The sequence below is a fragment of the Notothenia rossii genome (genome assembly GCF_949606895.1).
Source record: "Notothenia rossii genome assembly, chromosome: 3".
Taxonomy (NCBI): domain Eukaryota; kingdom Metazoa; phylum Chordata; class Actinopteri; order Perciformes; family Nototheniidae; genus Notothenia; species Notothenia rossii.
The window spans coordinates 85,497,402-85,516,537 of record NC_136901.1 but is presented as its reverse complement, the minus strand read 5'-3'; the positions used below and the strand labels follow the sequence as shown (position 1 = coordinate 85,516,537).

Genomic DNA, 19,136 nt, shown 5'->3' with positions numbered 1-19,136 from the left:
ATGCATACTCCTAATACACTGTGTGTCTTAAATGGCAAAAAGTCAGAGGATTATTGCTGTATTAATGTGCAGGGAGTTGTGAAGGACAGGACAGTCTTCAGGGCTTTCTTGTCCATTCACTTGCAATTTTAAATGTTTAATCCTTAATGACCACCACATTATATTCCTTTTATTATCTACGAAGCTATTATCTCCTTGGATAAGTCTTGATTAAAGAAATATACTTAAGACATCAAAGCACCCCGAGCACCAGCATTCACTCATTCAGCAATTGTTGACAGCGCAACACTGAGCTTCAGGCGGATTCGCTGCCACAAGAGAGTAGGACAACCTCTTTCAAGGTTTGAGAGATAATTATAGATTATCATACAGTAAGTCGGGGAGTTGGGCGGGTTCCAGCCAGTTCCAGGTGGTTAATGCGGAGGTCGCAGTGGGGTCATGTTGACTCAGGGCCAAAGCAATACAAGCGGGATGGCTTTTAAATACCACACTCTTTGAACATTCAGTGTCAAGTGTTACTGATGGCTGAGGGCTTTGAATTCTATGCAGCTACAGTATATGGTACATCAGAATGACTGTTTTCTTGTACTTCAGCGTCATAATGCTAATTTAATTAATTAAGGCAACATAGTAAATTGTATGGAAATATATGCCCTGCTATACCACGAATCGTGATTGTTATTTATTTTTAGCCTTTATTTATACAGGTGTAGATCTCATTGAGACACAAGATCTCATTTTCAAGAGAGACCTGTTCAGTGGTAACACCACACAAAGTTACAGACGTACAGGACACTAAACACAGAGGCAACACTAACATACAACATTGTAAAAAAAGTAGTCATTGAAATCTATATACAGTCAGATATAGCAGGTGCAAACACCCACAGATGATTTCTCCAGCTTTTTTAAAAATGAGTTTAAAATCTGTGGTATCAAACTGGTCAGCTTAAGCTCCTGCTGAAGTGTGTTCCAGGTCGAGGGGACAGAGTATGATATGGCTTTTTTCCCAAGCACCGTGCGTACTGAGGGGACGGACAGAGTGATGTCATTTTGAGATCGTAGTCTATAGCTGTACTGTTTGTGTGATATGTAAGTGGATATGTAGAGGGGCAGCAGTCCAAGCATAGCGGTATAGATGAGTTTGTACCAGTGCAGTGATAAGGATGTCCAGTTGATTAAAGCGTACAGCGTGCAATGGTGTGTGAGGGGTTTACATTTGGTTATGAACCTCAGAGCCCCATGGTAAACAGCGTCCAGCAGATGAAGGGAGTGAGCTGAGGCGTTCATGTACACAACATCCCCGTAGTCCAAGAGCGGCAAAAATGTGGCAGCTACAAGCCGTTTCCTCGCACTGGTGGAGAAGCAGGCCTTATTTCTAAAAAAGAATCCCAGTTTTAATTTCAATTTCCTTAAGAGATTGTCAATATGTGGTTTGAAGCAGAGACTTTCATCTATGGTGATGCCTTAGTATCTGTAGGTGTTAACAGCTTCAATGGGGTTATGCTGTGCAGACATGATGCAGGGAAGAACAGTTGGTAACTTTAAGGATTTATGTATTGTTGATCAAAGTCATATTAGGTCAATTTCTTCTTTGAAAAGAAGAAACAAAGAATAATAACATATAGAAACAAGGATAACATACTTTAGATATGCCTAGTCGGTCCAGAACGGTATTAAGACATCATCATTTTTTAATTTCACTTATCTACAGTATCCTAACACATCTATGTTCGCCTCACTTAAAGCTATATACCTATTGTCCATATACATTTAAGATCATTATCCCAAAAATCAATACATTACGTCTCAAACCCTGTGGTAAATGCAATACATAGATCATCCTGCCGAGTCAGCGAAGTGAAAACAAAATGTTGTTTGCATAAAACAAGCATCAAAAGAAGACAGAAAATAGGAACAGGTTTATCAAAGAGAGAAGTTCTTCATGACAAGTCATTTCCCCGTGTACTCAGGATGTCTACCTTTCACTCTCTTCTTTTGATAAATGTAATCACACACACACACACACAAAGAGGAAGGTCATTCATCACTCCAAGTTTCTCACTGTTTCGCATGTATTCCACTTCACGTCATTGTTGCATCCATCACACCATTCAAAGAACATAACCGGCACCATGTTTGAAAGGTTTATACTATATGAATACTATTTGTATGCTCAAACCAAATGGGTTTATATTTTCATGCCCAAGATAATTGAACACATTCAAAATGTAATGTTTGATATTATATTAGAGATCATAGAATGTATTGGTTTAGTTACTATGTGCTTAATACAGTTGAAATAGTTGAATACATTGTTTACTTGCTCAAAGGCTGCCAGCAAGCATAAATTAAATCATTCTATTCTGCACAGACTGTAAAACGAGATATTTGAATGCGGTTGTTGTTCGGCCAAACATGACTGGCGCCAGGCTGTATTTTCACCAAAGCACCAGCTCTAAAAGCATTTTCCCATTTAAATTACAAACAATAACCCTCAATTTATGCTGGTAATGCCATCCTAAATGAGTCTAGGGTACATTAAGCAGGATCTCATGGACATCTAATTTGTGTCTAGGTGATAGAGGTTAAACCCACGCGGACCTTCAGACCCCTCGAAAACTATCAAATGGTCTAATTATCATCCACACATGCTCTGCCACCGAGTGTACCGCAGGTGTGCTGAAATGCTGTTAAAAACGCTGGGACTCTTCTGGCATAAAGCTCGACTCGATGATTACATAACCTTAGGTCACTTAGGCCACTCTGATGGAGTTGCTACTTGAATTACATCAGTGTCCAAATCCGTGGAGGACGGTACCGCACAGATTCTCCAACTTAATCTTTCATATTATTAAAGATAGAAAGCCACATTATTTGGCTTTAATAACATCACGTCTTTCTTGTTTGAAGTGCTTGTTTGAAATCACACGTTCTGTATACGCCCAATTACACTTAATGGGCATTTTCTTTATTTGAAGCATTGGTAAAAGTTTTGATTGTGTTATATTGTCATATCTGTTTTACATTCTAAGATTGTTGCATTATATTGTTATTTTACTTCTTGTTCAAACCAATCAAGTCCTTCATTGAGCATTATACAGCTTAACAGTTATAGGTCCTATAAATAAATATCCTGAGAGGTTTCTGAAACCCCTCTGCCTTTACTAGAGGAGAATATCCTTCCTTGGAGCTACAGTATGGTAAACTCAAGTCAAAATAGAGACATCTACCTCATAATCAATTACACAGGGGATTTATTATCATAAATATGGGGCAGACCAAACTTCTGGATGAGAGGAATGTGCTGGGTGTTTTCCGATCTTTACTTTAATGAGGCCTAATGAGGTATGCCCCCCCCTAATTAGTCCTCCCTTAACATGTCAGAGTTTCAATTCCGCTGTTGATCAATGGGGTGGAGACGAGGCATTTAATTTACCTCAAGGCTAACGTGTCAGACAACAGTTTGTGGGAATTCAAAGCTTTAATGATTCCAAATACTAGGCTTACTATGCAACTAGCCACATGACCTACAAAAGAAGAAATGCTTGACAAATACCTAAGAAATCAGGAACAGATAAACTCTTGAGCTAATTACTGTTAAATATAAAATATTGTATCCAAACAAAAGCCTTTTTACTAATGGTTTTCAATACAAGACTGAAGGTGTTTGGAGGTATAGATGAGAGGTAATGCCACCTACACCCAGATGACCTGATTACAAAGAGATGTCTGGCCTGGTATTATTTTAGAAAAAGAGTACTAAACAGAAGAAGCATTACCAGGGACATCACGGACCAACACGCTGAGATTGGAAAGAATACGGCTCCCCGGCTCAGCACATGATGGGTAACGCTGGTTCATCTTTGGACTGAAAAAAAAAGTGTGATCATGGCTGGATATTTTCTGAACATTGTTCCACTGAAGGCAGGCAATCTTTTGGGAAAGGCACATTCAGTGTTGGAAGGTGAAATACATTTACACAGTATGGCTACAGCACTGATAATTAATTTACACTTTTTGTAAAGCTCTTTTAGTTTTAAACCTGATTTTGATAAGCTTCTTAGTTTTTGCAACAGTCTGTAAATATACACAACTTTATAATACAATGCACACATTTACCCTTTTCTAGACAAAACACAGCTTTGATCCTAAGTTAAGAAAATATGATGTTATCATGAGGTTGCTAACATCGCAATTTATCAGTGGATGTTTGCATGGCACTACTTGTAAAAAGCGCGTTTCCTGACGGACACACGCAGCGTTGAGTCAGCACCGATGCAGAGTCGCTGTTTGAGGGCTTGATAACCCATTGTAGTCATTTTACAGTATTTCATGTATTTTTGATCAAAAATAAGCAGCCTCAGCTTGGGCCTTAAGATTTACAATCGAAAAGATTGCCTTACACATTGAGGAACATTGGTTTTGAAAGAAAAATAAGTGCTTCAATTTTCCCTTTTCATACTGCCATACGTATGTTTAAACATTTCTTTGACATGCCAAGACAATGACAAGTATTATCGGAACTCTAATGAAAGCTTTTGAGTTACATTTTGCGAACTTCAGAAGAAAAAACCCATTTAACTTTTCCCATGTGTTCTGGACCCCATGTTATGGATTAGGTAATCACCAAGAAAACAATCCACTCATCCTGTTGAAAGACCAACTAATTATGCCTCTTGCTGCTAGCACATTGAATATACAAGGCTTGATAACCCACTTGGAAAAGCACTTAATGTGTGGCGGACCCTCCGCGCGAACGCGCAAACGGCGGGGTAGTGTGTAGGTGTAGGGCAGGGGTCTGCAACCTTTTTGACCAAAAGAGCCATTTTGCTCCTTTTTCCAAAACATTTTTTTGTCTGGAGCCGCAAAACATATTTCATAGCTTGATAGCTAATAATGTTGTATTTATTGTTATATCAGACAAAAACTACAGATTTTTTGCATTTATTAGGCTATTTATTACATTATATAAAACTGTTAACCTCTAATAAGAAACAAAGAACTCCTATAAGGAGAATTAAAAATAATACACAGGCCTACTTTAAAATAAATTAAACGCAGCACTTGGGGAGTCCTCTACACATTTGAAGGAAAAAATAATATTATTAAAATGGGCCCACTTTGAAATAAATAAAACATATAGCTGCACCCTAAAAAGAGTTAAAGGTAGGGTAGGTAAGAATGGAGAAACCAGCTCGAGTGCACTCGAATTTGAAAATACACAACCGGAAAAAATCTGCCTCTTCCTTCAGACTTTCTTACAGAGTCCCTCCTCCAACACACACGAACGTGCATCATCAATGAGGCCACGAGATAATTTTGTGCACAGATGGAAGGGTGACAGGCAGGTAGGCCATCCAGTTATTTTAGCCGGGCCGGCTCAAATGATTGGTCGTGCTTTTTACAGCGCTACGGCTTCCAGAGATTAATTGTTGTATGTATTTATTGTCAAAGCATTTAATATATTTATTGCTATCGGGACGTTAAGAGCATTCCATGGAATATAACAAAAAGTGTTTTCTGAAATAAATGACATACCCAATTGAATTATGACTGAAGGTCGTCAGCTGTCTTCCTCTCCCTTGTTGTTCCTCGATACGTAAAGGCTGCAGCTCCTTTGACAACTTCTCTCCACATATCAAACATACCGGTAAACCAGCATCGTTTGCTGTGAAAGCATATAACTCTGTCCACACAGAATTAAATCCTGTGTTCCTCCTGTACTTTTCTTTGATTTGATTTATCCATAGTTCGCTCATCGAGCCGGGGGTCAGGTTATTCGCCTCCAAGAAAAGGCGCTCGCGCGGGACCGTAGCAGGATGTGACGCATATTTTTAGTTGACCTAATTAAAACTGTTTTGTTTTTTATGTATGTGTCACAGTATCACCTCAAAATACAAGATACGAAACATTTTCAACCATGCAAGAAAATATAAATAGTCCTACAAATACTTGTTTTATTTTTTTTATTTCCTTCTTATTTTTGTCTAAGCTCAAGGGAGCCAGAGCAGGGGGCTTAAAGGGCCGCATGCGGCCCGTTGGCCGCGGGTTGCCGACCCCTGGTGTAGGGGGTGGTTTGGGATTGGGTCTATAAAACGCACAGAACATCCGGAGGAGTTACCTTAAACTGGTTGTCGCAGGATGGACTGGACAGATGATCACTAAAGCACTTTTTTACTAACTTTGCTTTTAAAATTTGATTCTGAGCTGTGAAGGAGCAGAATTGGAGGCTACGGTAATGGAGCAGTCATCAAAAGTAAGTTATTTAGTTGCTAATTAAGTCTTGTCCAAATTAAATTAAGCGCATATGTCAGTGATGCTGGCTTTTGTTGATATAATTACTGTTGGCGTTACAGAGGAATTGATGGCCTAAACACGGCCAATAATATGTCATGTTATGAGGTTTATTGAGGTTGGTTGTGGCTGTAAAGTTCACAACAAACTATGTTGGATAATGGCGTGGTTCGTATGGATTTTTCACCCAGTTTACTTTGCTGTTTAAGGGTAGGCTTTATAACCAGCTAACGTTGATGCAAACAGTTAACGTCAATTTACTGTAGGTTGATTAACGATGATTCGGTGGCTTCCTCAATGAGATGTATCAACATGCCCAATGTGTGGAGAAGGAATTCGGCTTTGTTTATTTTATAATTGAAGGAAGGAGACGATATAAACTGGACGTGATATTTTCTAAAGGCTACGTCAAAATGTCTTAAGTTACAACTCAATTTCTGGCAACGTTGCAGACAACAGTTTCTGGTGAGATTAGTAATGGTGAGCAAAATAGTTAACACAATTTAAATACTAATTTTAATTAACAATATTCCAAAAGTACAAATTAAATTCGAATTAGAGATACAAAGTAGTGGTTTTATCTTGTTATATCTGGAGAATGATGTTCAACATATAATTAAACACGTAAATGATTTTCTCTTTTTTGTTTTTAAAAAAAGATGAAGAAACCATGACCTCAACACTCAGGAAACTCAGGGCCTTGCTGGCTGCCATCAGGAAACTGCATTCACTGCAAGGTAAAGGCTGTCTCAAAACTTTTACATCATTGTTCCTCCAGAAATGTTTTAATAGGCTGTCATTTCAAATATTGTTGGTTACTTTTTGTTCTGCATTACTCCCAATCCATTGTCCAAAAAACGCAACACACTAATACTGTTTAGGCTTAACTGAATGTGAGCATTTAGTATTTTCAAGTAGCTGTTATTGTCACGGTGCGTGAAACAAGCAGGACCCAAATGCAGATATAAACTGAACTTCCTTTATTTCAAGGCTATGAGATATATGTACAATGACAAAAACAGAACACTCACCGCAGAACTAGTCAGGGAACAAGACGAACTGACCAAGACAGACAGACAACCCAGAACTTAAATACACACAAGACTCAATCACACAACAAGACACAGGTGAGGAGGGAGGAGAAAACACAGGGGCCCAGGTGAACATAATCAGACAATTAGACACACCAGGGAAACTAATGACAAGAGGAAAACACAGGGGAAAGGACCAGACAATAACCCAAAGGAAAACATGACATGGAAAACAGCAAAAACACCCAAACCTACAAAACTATAAACGTGACATAACATGAGAATCGTGACAGTTATGGCTTTATGTTCTGATGACATTTAGTTTCTCTTATATTTAAGGGTTTTTGTTCCAAAATATGCAAACAATTAGAAAATATGTAAGGTTGTGCTCTTCATCGTCCGTCTTTTATTTTTCTAACATCGGGTGGGAAACCCTAAGCCACACAGAATGGTTCTGCCAAACCCTTAGATTGCATTCAGTGATGATAATATGAATGGTCAAAACAATAAAATTGCATCGCAGCTATAATATGGTTCAGGTACTTTTGAGTTTAGGTAACTAAAACCCATTGTTAATGTCAGGTTAAAGAGATATTGTGGTTTAGGATCAAATACCTATCATTTCAATATATAAGTTACGATTGATGTTAAAGGAAACAAACAGAAACAAATTGATACATCAATCATTTTTTATGATCAACTTAGAAGTTTGCGAACCAGGTTGAAGTGGCAGTGGAACAAGCCAAGTTGTGGCTGTTGTTGAACATGGGCTTGGACTTTGGACAGTTGGTTGGAAACTGCTCCATCGATAATGAGATTCAAGAAGGTCCGTGTTGGCGCCTCAGTCAGAGGGCTTACCCAGGCTTATCTGCAAGCTGTACCACACAGGGCGAGAAAGTAAGAGATACAGAGAGGGATATTTTAGTATATACACTTGCTTTTCATAGTAAACTGATATTGGAGGCAGGTGACATACAAAGAGCAGTAAAAAGATTAGCCGTATTTATTTTGTTCATTGATTTTAGTTTTTTGCAACCATCTGAAAAGGCTATCCTATATTTTCCAACGTGGGAGGACGTGGTTGAGATGTTTTCTGTTGTGTCTTCATGTAACGGAGATAATGCAGAGCCATGTTGCTCTTCTTCTGTCTTTACACTTCAAGACTTTTTTTGGCAAACTTTTCCATGTCAGTTAATCGTGGAATATTAATTTGGATTTGTCACAAGCAGCTGAGTAATCTGTTCCACAGCTCTGATTACTTTTAACGTTGAGGGAAAACAATCAACACAGAAAAGTATTTTATTTTCACCTTTACAGTATAGGCGTGTGTGGACCTGACATAAGACAATGGTACTTCACTTCGTCAACATTTTCGCTCACCATATCACTCTTCAGTTAGGAAATGTCAGCCGATAACCTATGCCATTTGAATTCGGCCATCCGTCCGTTATGTCATTGGACTCTCATAATAGAAACGTGTACTGTATGCTTGGAAAGGAAATGAATAGTGACATGAAAGTCCCCTGTGGGTAAGACTTCAATATGTATTTCTTTAACACCTCTGTGCCCTCCTCTCAACCAGGCAACATACTTTGGTGTTGACATACAAATTATAGTTTGATATTTTGTTTATCAAATATTTTTTAACATATTTGAGTGCTCTACTGCAAAAGCCGGACATTATTTATGATTTTGTATTGAAATAAATTGCATAATTTAAATTGAATCACTAGAGTTTTTACTTTACTGTAAACACTGCAGTCAAACCAAGATCAAGCGTAATATTTTTCATGCTTAACTTTCACAAATAAATCCTTTTTACTAAAAGGTTTTTAATATTTTTCAATTCTCAATGACTTCAAGAATAACCAGTTCAAGTTATAGACACAAATAAATATGCTGCCTGTTTCATTCAATAGAAGTGATATTTAGGGAAGCTACCTTTTTCAAACTGGCCAATTTCACAAAATAACTGTCAAACTGTCAAATCCCACAATAATTCTTGAAACAAGTTTTAATCGGTTTATAGGATAACTGTCAATCAATAGTACTATTTAAAGGTATCTTGTAGACATGTATAGCTTTTTTTTAAAGTATGGCGGTTGTCCATTGATTGATTGATTTCCCCCGTACAGCCCCTAGTGGCAACCAGTGATGATGCAGGTTGTATGCCATTGCTCTACGTTGTCCTTTAGATGGTTTTCTCAGAGGAAAGGCAAATGGTAAAAGAGACATAATGGACTTCCTGGTCAACATCCTAGTGTTGTAGGGATGATTCCAAAACTCATCATCTTATTTCTTTAGAATAAACGTGATGACATTGTTGACATGACTCCCTAGAGGAGACGTAAATGATGGATGGAAAACGGGCTGCAAGTGACCCTGCCAAAGGCACTTCGGCATTTTGCTCAGAGCTGACAAGGTGTTGATAAGATGTGCGCTTACCTCGATACTATCAAGGTCAGCATCCTCTTATCAAGACCGAGTGAAAATGGAACATATATGTTGTTAACATACTCTGCAAGTCCTCTTGTAGTTGTCCATGTTGCACAAATGACTGACAGGTGAAATTGTACACATGCTGCAGGGCATCCTAATTGATGCATGTTTAAGGAGTTACAGATACAAGTAATCAAGCAACCTTTGTTGCACCGTGAAGTCCAGGCTTAGCAATATAATTGACTTTAGTAATGTTAGGTATTCATAGCAGTGTGCAAATGGCATGTATTGTTGTCATTCAGCACTGAGGACATGACAAATTGAATATGCCATAAACAGTCCCTCAGTAAATACATGTGGGGATGTGAGATACTGTATGTGTGGGAGGCTTTCTCAGAAACATTTCAGAATTTTATTTTGTTCTAATTGTTCTTCCTGTTGTTTGTGCTATACCTCTGGGCTAGTAATCACTGTGTATGTACACACAATGATAACAGAAATTCTGGCAATTTGTTTAGGTAGCTACTGGCTAATTGTATAATTATGTGGCTGCTACTGCACATGTAGCGTCCTGGTTTCTATGCAGTGAAATCCTCTCTTGTTTGCTATTTCCGTCTTCCTCTTCACTCACTCTTGACAGTTGGCAACCATTAACTACTGAACCAACTCCACTTGACACAAAAGTTACGGCAAAACAGAGATACAAAACAGTGTTCACTCCAAATAAATTGTAATGAGGGAACGAGGATAAAGAAAGGAGATTAGATTGCCTATTGGCCGCATGCTCCTTTCCACGTTGCTGCTCCTTTTCTTCATACCTATTTCATTTTACATATTTATCATACGATTGTTTGTTTCTCTGTGGAGTATGGGCACTGAACCCTTCTGTCTGAGATCTCTAGCAAAGGCAAGGCAGCAATTGTCAATAGCATGAGCTAGAGATGTTCGTGTGTGTGTGTGTGTGTGTGTGTGTGTGTGTGTGTGTGTGTGTGTGTGTGTGTGTGTGTGTGTGTGTGTGTGTGTGTGTGTGTGTGTGTGTGTGTGTGTGTGTGTGTGTGTGTGTGTGTGTGTGTGTGTGTGTGTGTGTGTGTGTGTGTGTGTGTGTGTGTGTGTGTGTGTGTGTGTGTGTGTGTGTCAGAGAGGAGGAGAGGGAAAATGAAAGGGAGGGGAGGTGCAGGGAGGGGGCATGTACGAGGGAGGGTGAGAGAGAGAGAGACAGAGCGAGAGCGAGAGAACAAGCGGCTCGCCTCATTCCGCTGCTTTCTCAGCATCCATTCTGTGAGTCCGTATTCTGGAGAGGAGAGAGCTACCTAACTGGCAAATTGGAGAAGAAAAGAAGGGGGGAAATCCACTGAAGGGGGATATCGAGGAAAATAACCCATAATCAGGTCTCTGTGGCATCGAGTTTCAACTCTCAGAGCTTTGGGAGAGGGGTCTGAAAGTTTCCGTCCGGGGGGGACACCCTCCCCTTGTTGTGGGGATGAACAGCGGATGCTGAATTTCATTCCTGAAGGCAGCAGGAGATCTGTGAATACCGGCTGGATTCACTTGCAGTGGAGCTGGTAGTGCGCACTAGAAGAGATCCTAGAGTGCCTCTTTCTCTCTCGCACACGCATTTTCCAGAAGAATACATATCATTATTTCACCGTGACCAGGTGGAATATCAGGGGCAATCAACCCATAAGAATATCTTCTGAGCCTGGGAGGTAAAGTGGAACGGATTATTTGCAGAATCAATGAAGGACATCCTGTTCAAAAAAGTAAGTTCTAATAAAGAAAGGCTTTGAATTGGGTTCTGATTCTGAGAGACTTGGAGGATTTTTGCCCTTTTATCTTTGTTGTGGAGCAGCACCGAGCTTCAGACAGCTTATCTTGTGGACTATAAGGTTCTGGATGGTATTTCAAGGTAAGGGCACATCCTTGAGCTCTTGTATAATTATAGCACCCTTCAGGTTTTTTTAAGAAACGGGCAGATAGGAGATCTGAAAGATACAGTGGAGTGGGAAAGAGATGAAAAAGGTGCATGAATCTTGACTGTATCCAGTTTCATACAAAGTTGGGATAAATATCTTAATTATAAAATAACAAGTTTCAGGGCTTATGGAGAACATGAACATTATAAGAATTGGTACGTTTCTTTTTTTAAAGGTGACTTCCATATGCAGAAAATAATGTTTCTATGTGTATCTGCATACTCATGCATGTGTGTTTGCTGAGAGGGGAGATGCCTGTCTGCAAAGCAATCCATCTCTTTGCTTCCTTGCTACATAGCGGTTATCACCAGGGGAGGCAGCTAGTGGAAGGGGCATAATTGCGGTGGATGTTTGTCCTCGTCTTTGCAACAGCCAGTATCTCTGAGCTCAGGGAATTACTTCCATACAGGAGCCGCATTTTATTCATAATGGTGAGTGTCTTTCTGCATTTTAAAGGCTGCTCCTTTATCTCTACTCACAGAGAGCCGATTGTGTCCGGCATTACACTATCTCCAACACCCTACATTATACCTTCACCCTCAGTTTCTATGTTCCAGTAAGTGTGTCTGTGTGATTGTGGCACAGCAATGCATCTCTTTCTCTTTATCTCTGTTTTTCTTGCTTATGTTTATTGATCATTTTTGAAAGCTGTTGTTTGCCAAGTTCCCTTTCTGATGGAATGCAAGACAGGAGAAAGAGACAGAATGATCAAGGTATCATTTGTGTGTTCTTTTTTTGTTTTTGGGCAGAGTGAATCTGCTGCCCTCTTGATCAATACCAGACGACTGCATGGCTTGCTCCTTTTGTAAAGCAACGGTTGAAATATTTATGATTGCATGAGCATCCTGTTGGTTCCCTGAAATATTTAAAAGAGCTGAACCGTCAATTGCCTGTCTAAGCTGTCAATGCTCAACTTTGGCCTGGCCTCATGCTCATAATGCCACCTCCTCATGTGACATGCAGCACAGTGACCATTGAAAGCCTTTGCTCCTGGATATAACATTTTCAAAAGAAGTGGCTCTACTCTTGCAAAACATCCACTGGGGGGAAGTGGAGCCTGATGGAAAGTTGATGACAGCTCTTGTGTGTCTGCTGTTGACTGTTGGCTCAAATGGCCATTTGTTCTTCTGAATATATAGCTTGATTGCATCTCGCACAAACAGTCTATTGATGTCACATTTAGCATGCAAGAGGGCTAGTGTAATTGCTTCCTATTGAAAGAGATGCAAACGTGTTATCTGCTGTGCCTGCCTGTATTCATTTAGTCTTATGAGCTATATCTACACTACGTATACGTCAAACATGCGTGTGTACGTGTCTAAGAGAGGGCGTTGGAGGGCGAGAGAGTTTTTGTGTGTATCTGGTATCTGCGTGGGTGTGTATTTGTCCAGAGCTCTGTGCTTCATCCCTTTTGATGTTTTATTGAGTGTTAACCATGGCAGGGCTGACGCATTGCCTCTGATATGGACTAGCATGGTTAAAGGAGAACACTAAGACCGACTTGGATCTTCCTTGTGTTTCCTTTAACTCTGAATTAGCAATGCTGTGTCTGGATCTGCCTCTTTCAGCCCTTTGGATTTGGTAAATGATTTGGTCCAGGCACTGTGTATGTGCGTTAGTGTGGCTGTGCCTGTATACGTCTGTGTATAAGCAGATAGGATATGTAATGTGTGCATACATAAAGTGTATGATCAGGTGAGTGTCTCTCTGTGTGCGTAAAATCCCCTTCTCTCTCTCTGGGCGGAAACGGGTATACATGCAGTCTCTTTTTCAGCCATTTCTGATGTTAGCGAAGGAGTGAAACAAAAGGCCCTCCATTTTCAGTGATACAATGCATCCACTGAATCACAGAATGGACGGAGCAGTGGGAAGGACTTCTCTTGACTACCTATTCATTATTCAACGCATTAACACCATGTTCACATGGGGCGAACATCATAGGAAACACCTTCGATGGCAAAGAGGCTGGGCTTTTGATGTATTACTGCAGAATCTGGCACAAAGCTTTTCGAAGTATTGTTAATATTTGCAATCATGTGCCTTCTTGATAAGTATCAGCAACATGTTATTAAAATAAAGAACAGGCAAATCTGGCCTTATATTTTAGTAATTATATTATTACCATAAGACTACACATTGTCAAGTCTTGAATATGAATATTCTATGCACCTCACTCATTTGTATAGCTTATTTAAAGATGCCATACATTATCACGAGTGAACTACTTTTACAAAATGACAACGTATAGAATAAAACAACGTGTAGGAAAGGTATTGCATTGTCTGTAATGGAAACTGAATTTGCAAATGTTGAATTCCATGACATGTTACCTTTGGCTATCTATTGATAGAAAATAATTGACATAAGCACAACAAATGGCAGATGTTAAGCATATTTTAAGTTTAATATATATTTTAAGCTGTTAATTTGAAACTGAGCGACATTAGATTGCATTTGTTCCAGAGTGTCACAGATCGTTTGCATGCAGTGGCATCTTTGCACAGTTTTACACAAATCGTTTCTGTTCAATCTGTAAAACGCTTCGGATTTTTTTTTTACTTAGTTTCTTCTCAGAGGATAGATTCATAAAGAGACCTCTCAAAAACAAGAACTGTACCCAGAAGCTGAACAACGTATTTATAGCCTGTCCATTAAAGACAGAAAAAATCAATGATCCTAGACTGGGGTTTCAAATTTAAAAAATGTTTTCCTCACTGACCTTTTGGATACAGTTGTGAATATGTACTTTGTAAATATCAGATTCTAACTTGGTCAATAAAAGTGTCTCATAGATGTTATGAAAGAATGTGTTTCTTGTTTGTTCATATAATACTTTCATTGTTTCATTTAAACGTAATTTATAAGGTAATTATCCCATTAAAACGTTATTTTTCAATAGTATGGATAATATTATTACTAGGAATACATTTCTTACATTTAAACTCACACATACATTCAGTTTAAGGGATAAGAAATGTTTGATAGTTGCTGTCACAACACTATAACATAGTCATGCTAGCTATCAAGGGACACACATCTAGCATACACACCAGCTGCCTGAGACAAACGGAAGAACGCGGCTTCAAAAGGGAGTTTGGTCAACTGGAGACCAAGCTGTGAACGGATGTGGCTGATCAGCCCTTTGAATCCCTGATGAGGAGAAACACAATATGCTTCAACAGCTGGGTCATTTATGAAATATGCTTACTCATCATGGTTGACAGCAGCTAAAGAGGGGGAAATAATTATATTTTCGTAAAGTATGCTTCACACTAATTTATTATCTCAATTTTTTTTAGACTTATTAAAATAAACATTTGGAGCGACACCTATGGAAAAACATGACGACTTCTATGCTCACTATATTCCTATTATTCAGAATCAGAAACAGGTTTATTGCCAGGTAGGTTCACACATACGAGGAATTTGACTTGATGTCATGGTGCCGAAATAAAATACAAAACAACAAATCTTTAAGGACACCGTAATAAAATATAGTTAAATAGCAATAAAATAAAGCAGTAATTTTCATGGAAATAGAATGCTATGAATGAATTATAGGATATGAAATATGAAATATGAAACAAGAAATATGTGCAGTAAGCAGTATGAACATTGTGTGCATGAATGTAATGCATGTAGAGACTACGTTGTGGCTGAGGTAAGTGTCAGTGGGGGGGCCGGGCCTTGTTTAAGAGGCCGGTAGCTGAGGGGAAGAAACTGTTTTTTTTAGTACAATTTATTGGCCAAGTGTATTAAGAAAACTGTCTTCATTGAATGTTTGATAATAAGGCCATATCTGTGTTTCATTGTGCACATGTGCATTACATCATTTGAGGCAGCAAAAACACTATCACTGAATGTAACCTAAACTGAAATTTAAAAAAGTTTCCTCTTCACACAAAAGACAAATGTTGGCAAAAGAGATAAGGAAAAGGAACACCAAGAATCTGTGTCTGTTGAAGATGTGATGTGCTAAGTAACTGCTGGTGGCAGCGTAGCCCTTTAGGGATATAGTAACCAGGAAGAGGCTGTCTGGGGCATGAGGACTGATCTACAAACGGCTCCCATTGACAGTGACCTTGCTGTCTGCGTCACTTTGCAGCTCGACCTTCCTGGGCAAGCTGCCGAGTGCACGTCGTATCACCTTTTGGAAAAGTCCCTTTCTGTTTGTGTCGACAACTTGCATTAGGAAGGGCCAGGGGTGACGTAGCAGGCAAAGAAAAGGGGGCAGAGGATGTCTCACTGTATGGCAGTTGTGATAGAAGAGAGGAAAAGGTGAACATAACTAATTGGGCTTTTGCCCCAGGGAAAAAAAAACAAAGATCAAATGTCCTCCAGCAGATTAATTTTAAGAGGCCTTATGTTATCACCTTGATCTTCATCCCTAAATACATTTCTCCCTATACAGTTGCATTTCTCAGAGTAGCATACAACCTGCACCCAGAGCACTACTCAATACAAATAAATGACTTGCCAACAAAAAGTGGTTTTGAGAATAGCTACAGTATCATAAAACACAGTATTGTTTTACATTCTGTATACTATATAGACCTTCTTAAGGAAATAAAATCCTGTATAGTAATGGGAGATCTCGTTGTACCAGTGCTACATTTTGCCGCCATGTTTTACAAAGCTTCTTTGCACAATGAAAAGGGACATCATTTTCTCCCTTTTTGTCTTTGTGATATGCACGTTTTTTCATACTTTGTAATCCTGCCTGTATCTACCCAATTAGTCTAGCCACAAACAGGCTAACACAGCCAAACCACTTTTGTGCCATTACTGACCTTTCCAATTCTTTAAAACTAATTATAGATCATTAAATATTCACACAGTAGAATAACCTGCCTACATCCTAATGGCACGGAAAGATTGATACTGGTTCTTTTTTCAGCAAAGCCAATGTTGGAGCCATCCATTTTGTATTTTGCCTCCATCAGCCACTTTAGGATGTCCTTACAGCGACTTTGCCACCTTCATCCTTTCTCTGCAGCCTCAGTTTCAGCCGTGAAGCAGGGTGTAGAGTATTGACCGGTTTGCTCTTTATGATAACAGAAATGCTGTGTCTTTTTTTATCAAGGTGAGAGGCTGCTTACATATTCAAATCTTTGTTGTGTACATGTTTCTGTTAAACTTCATATACATTAAAGGATGGGTATTAGTAGAGGGTAAGAGCAATGATGAATTAAGTGTGTTCTTAAGTATAACATTCAAGTTTTCCAATATTCATTATAAACATTTGTGTGTGTGTGTGTGTGTGTGTGTGTGTGTGTGTGTGTGTGTGTGTGTGTGTGTGTGTGTGTGTGTGTGTGTGTGTGTGTGTGTGTGTGTGTGTGTGTGTGTGTGTGTGTGTGTGTGTGTGTGTGTGTGTGTGTGTGTGTGTGTGTGTGTGTGTGGGTGTGTGTGGGTGTGTGGGTGTGGAAGATATTATGATAGTAGCGTTCGTTCTGGTGCATACAGCTTTTAGCAAGTATCTAAATTAAACAGGAAGTTGACCTAAATTACATTTAAGACATATACAACTGCAACGAAAATAACAAAAACAATGTCATATCCTTTTCAGTTTCACAGAACACAAATTGGGTTATTTACACATCATGCGCCATGGTGACCGGACATCTCCTTCATAAAACGAGTAATAGGGGGAATAATCGGGCAGTGTGTGTGTGTTTGTGTGTGTGTGTGTGTGTGTGTGTGTGTGTGTGTGTGTGTGTGTGTGTGTGTGTGTGTGTGTGTGTGTGTGTGTGTGTGTGTGTGTGTGTGTGTGTGTGTGTGTGTGTGTGTGTGTGTGTGTGTGTGTGTGGCTAAAATGTAGCAGCCTCGATCTCTATTCAGCTGTTCTAATCAAGGTAAACAAAGTGAAGGCACTGCGTAAAAGACACAGCTCTCTGCGTGCAGATAGCAGCAGTGACGTGCGGTGAGCTTCATGGCTGGTGAGGCACTGACTCTTTCAGAGTCAGATTTACAAATATTATATTTTGACCTGAATCAAAATATTCGGTTATTTTCAAAAGTTTTTTTAGTCTGATGCTTCGATTCATTTTAAACAGACCGTTCAACTAAAGGATACCCAAAATCTAAATATTGGATTGTTCTTTCTTAGTAAGATCCCATTTTCATTACAATTGTGGTCTTACCTTGACTTGAAGATTAAGTCCATGCTCTCCTTCTGGACAACAATCTCTATTAGTTTTTTGTAAAAGTCCTCCTTATCTTCCTGTAGTTTCAAAAGTCTAGTTTGTTGTTTGTGTCTACCGTCTCTGCGTAGAATAACAGTAGCAACAAGAACCTGTGGGCTCACGTGCGCCCCCTTCAGTGCGGCAGAGGTTATGGCTGCCTCCCCTGCTGCTTTTTTCATTGCCGTTATATGATGGGACCAGCGAGCCTAAATATCATATATACGTTAAATAAGTTATTTAGAGACTATGGATGGCGAGGATAAATTTAATATAAGGGATCTACAAACATTACATTGGTGACCTACAGTGAGATGGTAACAGGCATGTGCTTAGTACCCGCTTTCCAGCCAATTTCTGTGGGGTGACACATTCTGAGGTGAGGCAGAGCTCATCTGTGCCTCACCTCACCCCACAGTAACTGGCTTGAGCGCGCTCACAAAATAAGTGCCCACGCTAAATTAGTGCCCGCGCTCCAGCAAGTTACTGTGGGTTTACGAGAGGCAGAGCTCGTCCCTGCCTCACTTCACATCGCTACCCGTAGTTGTAGCGGAGCTCGGCCAATTTGCTGATTTTGACTTTAAAAAGCGATTGGAATCATACATAAATCACACTTAAATCATAGATCAGTGGAGACATTTTATTATTATTACTATTTAGTTTTTCTCTAGTTGTTTTTGCGTTACATTGGAGTATGACAGGTGAGGCTCTGCCTCCCCTGCCTCCCCTGACTGCACGTCGCTGGATAGCAGATACTGTGAGAGTGCACGGACATGAATTCATAGATCAAGGCAGACTGGTTCACAGACTCTACTGTTATGCGAATCCGGTGCTTAAACAAATAGTTCTACACCTCTGGCCGAAATGTCCCTAAAATGAAGTCCGAGTTTGAAATATATCTCAAATAATGTATGCACTGCCATTTCCCCATATAAACATAACAGTCTGCAATGAAACAGTTGTCTCCTGTGAGCTCCACTTCCTACTTGGTGCACCGGTAACTTTCTCGTGCGAACGAAAAATTATCTTGTGCGCACAAATTAATAAAAATGTGGCCTCGTTTTATAATTATTTCTCTCTATGAACCCTCCAGGACTCAGCAGACTAGTGCAAACTTAATTTTCAAGGTTTCTTGATATATATTCTTTAAATATCACAAAGAAGCAGTTTGAAATGATTCATTGCGCTGTGAGCTGGCGGGCTGGTGACCAGAAAGG

The 19,136-nt window shown here is 39.5% G+C and overlaps 1 protein-coding gene across 5 annotated transcripts in view; it reads left to right on the top strand.

The window, feature by feature from the left end:
• Positions 1-9,408: 9,408 nt before the first annotated feature.
• The window catches only part of lingo2 (leucine rich repeat and Ig domain containing 2), a 227,487-nt gene continuing 217,759 nt past the window's right edge, over positions 9,409-19,136 (top strand). For 2 of the 5 annotated variants that reach the window (XM_079669735.1, XM_079669730.1), the window contains exon 1: positions 9,409-11,527. The gene's annotated coding sequence lies outside the window, so the exon portion shown is untranslated. Of the gene's footprint in view, positions 12,172-19,136 lie in introns of all 5 variants that reach the window. The other 3 variants (XM_079669734.1, XM_079669731.1, XM_079669732.1) reach the window with 2 other exon arrangements.